The following is a 3,104-nucleotide window of genomic DNA, read 5'->3' as shown; positions in this document are numbered from 1 at the left end:
TTTACTATCATAAATGAAAGACCAATATTGCTCATCTTAAATAGAAGGCAATCATAAATTCATGGAAAATGAGAATGGTGTGAAAATCTAGCCAGATACCTTTGCTTGCTGAACACTTAGAGCCTGTCCCTTTTCTTGTGAAAGAGGGAAATTAGCAAGGATTAAAGATTTAGCCCTACCCTGAGATTTCTCTTTGATTTAACTCACAAGGAATAATTTTGTTGCTATTCCATTCAGTGTTATTGTGTGTCTGGCTGGTCCCTGAACCAGTCATCATGAACTCTCCTGCATTGCTTTGCCTGCTACACTTTGGGAAATCCTAAACACGAGGTTAGGAAGTAGTGGAGCTAAGGGTCACAAGACATGCAGCACGGGTACAAAAAAATTAAAAACCCGCACAAAGCAATTCCAAACGTTTTTCACGGACACATGGATTGAAAGAATTTACATCAGCTCCTTAACAGGGATTGCCTCTGAGGAGCAAGGGAAGAGGAAAGGGTTGTTGGCAAAGGGACTTCAACCATATTCATAACATTTTAATTATTTTATCAAAAATGTTTGAAATAGAGAAATATCTTACAGTTACTATTTCTGCATGATTTAGCGTGATTATTTAGCATTCTTTTTTTTTTGAGAGTTTAGCATTTTATCCTCATTTTTAACCTACAAAGTGTAAAGTGTTCATAAAAGATTTTAATAAATATATTAAGGCTTAAGGTGATCATTGTTTCGAGTGCGAGAGGCAGGATTGCTTTCTAATGTACTAGTTTACATTTAGAATGTAAATGTACAGAACAAAAACTGTTGCCATCTTACAGTGAATGACACAAAACATGAGCTTGCCCATTTTTTTGCCAACGTAACACATGTCCGTGTTCTCTTCCTCCCTCCTCCATCAGATAGACAAAGAGGGATCCAAATTTTGACAGGTGAAGAGAATGCAGTTGATTGGTGTGACCTGAAATGTTTACTCTTTTGGTACAAAGCTTTCACTGAGTGACCGGGTCAGTTAGTAATGCAGCTTACAAAGAAAGCCCAACCAAGAGCCTTAAACGCTCTCAAGACGAAAGCAAGGAAGGCTGCCCAATGTACCAAGGAAGGGGAGGCCGCAAAATGTTACCTTTCCTACCCTGCAACCTGGAGGCAATTGCTACAACAGAGAGTGTAGCAAATCGTCTACCCCCTGCAAGGAAGTAACTAGTAAAAGTCGTCTGGCGTGAAATGCCCGGGAGTGTCTTCCCCCAGGATCCTCACGTTAGATTCCCAGCATGGATAGGACTCGTGGGCAGGAGTGTCTCTATACCGCGGTGCCAAGCACGTCGCTGAGCACCTCGAGGCCACCTAGGCAGAAATTCCAGCCGTCGCAACAGACTGCCACGCGTGTCCTCCAAATTAAACTGGCAGCCCTGGCGGCTTGCGCCCGGGGACTGCCCGCGATGGAGGAGCAGAGGAGCCTTCTTCGAGAGGAGAAGCTGAGGCTGACAGTGAGTCTGGTAGCAGCAGTGGCCTCTCCGCCGAGATCCCTTTCTAGATGGACTCCAGAATCCAGTCGCTGCCAGAGAGCGAGGAGACAGGCAGAGACAGGTCCTCTCCCATCGTGGAGGGCGCTGTGCTCCTGGAAATATTCCTCCTCCTCATCGATGAAGCCATTCTCCTGAGCATGAGTGCAGTCCCGGCTGGACTGCAGCCTGGCACGCTCCCTTATATTCCTGAATGGACTCGTAGAGGCCGTGGAGTTGGCAGAGCAAGGACATGTCCAGCTGTCGGAGGCCAACCATCTCCTTGCAGAGCAGGGCCAGCGCGGCGTCCAGGTTGGGAGGCTTGGCGGGCAGCAACCTCCTCCCCGGCCCGGGCCCCGCCGCCCACTGCTTGTGCCCCCGCGGCTCAGCTGGTCCTGGATGCGTGACTTCTGCGCCTACAGCCCCTCCCGGTGCCTCCAGGCCCCCGACACGCCGCCGCCCGCCGCCGAGTGCAGCGGTCCGCTCAGGCTCTTGGGCAGCGGGGGCAGCCCGTCCACCCACAGCCCCCCGGACCGCGTCTGCCACCCCCCGCGCCGCTCCGGCCCCGCTCATTGCGCCAGACCCGGCCACGCGCCTGCCATTATTTAGCGTTCTTTAGACTTTTATGTGTTTTTTAAATTTTCTTAAAATGTAAAAGAAAAAAGAGAGAACGAAAATGAAGCAAAAAGTTTAATCAGGGCAAAATGCTCCCGGAGAAGGTTGCAGGGAAGGATCAAAATGGTTTGGTAAATAAGGGACTGTATGAGTCAGTGAGGGCTGTTGTAACAAACACCACCGACTGGGTGTCCTAACCAACAGAAATGCATTGTCTCACATTTCCAGAGGCTGGAAGTCCAAGATCAAGGTGCCAGCAGGCTTGGTTTCTTCTGAGGCCACACTGCTTGGCTTGCAGATGGCTGCCACCTCCCTGTGTCTGCATGTGGTCTTCCCTCTGTGCCTGCCATGTCTTAATTTCCTCTTCTTACAAGGACACCAGTCAGATTGGACCAGGCCCCACCCAAGTGACCTCATTCTACCTTAACTACCTCTTTAAAGACCCTATCTCCAAATATGATCATATTCTGAAGTAATGGGGGGTTAGCACTTCAACATATGAATTTGGGGCACAGTTCAGCCTATAACAGGGACCATAACTGATCACTCCTGCTGACCTACCTCATTATCCAGGAGTTTCTTGTCACCTCTCTTTACTGACTCTACTGCCCTCCCCTTTTCTTTCCAATGTCCTAGACATCCAGGCAGGTTTTCCTGAGTGCCCCACTGCCTGCCCCTTTTTGATCCTTCTTGGCATCAACTCCTGCTTCTTCCAGCCCGCCTACTGAGTTCCACCTTCCTCCTTACCCCAGTGGACTCTCTTTGAGTCCACTCCTGTCTTTGGATCCCCCACGCAGGAGCCCAGTGGCACAGCCTCCACCCAGGTTGAAGCTCTGCAGCTTCATGAGCCCAAACTACCTACTCATTGACAACAAACATATGCCAGACATTTCTCCCATCTCAGATCTAGGTACTAAATGCTAGTGCTCATCTATCTTATCTCCCTTCTTGAGATGTCTGCAATGGGGGGGGGGGGTGTCTATTCCCTTG

General features: G+C 49.3%; 1 pseudogene; it reads right to left on the bottom strand.

Moving 5' to 3' along the window:
- Positions 1-1,527: 1,527 nt before the first annotated feature.
- Positions 1,528-2,072, bottom strand: LOC110592355 (annotated as a pseudogene).
- Between the last annotated feature and the right edge of the window lie 1,032 nt (positions 2,073-3,104).

Source organism: Neomonachus schauinslandi, chromosome 3 (genome assembly GCF_002201575.2).
Source record: "Neomonachus schauinslandi chromosome 3, ASM220157v2, whole genome shotgun sequence".
Classification (NCBI taxonomy): domain Eukaryota; kingdom Metazoa; phylum Chordata; class Mammalia; order Carnivora; family Phocidae; genus Neomonachus; species Neomonachus schauinslandi.
The sequence above is the reverse complement of the archived record's forward strand: the minus strand, read 5'-3'. Positions and strand labels throughout refer to the sequence as shown.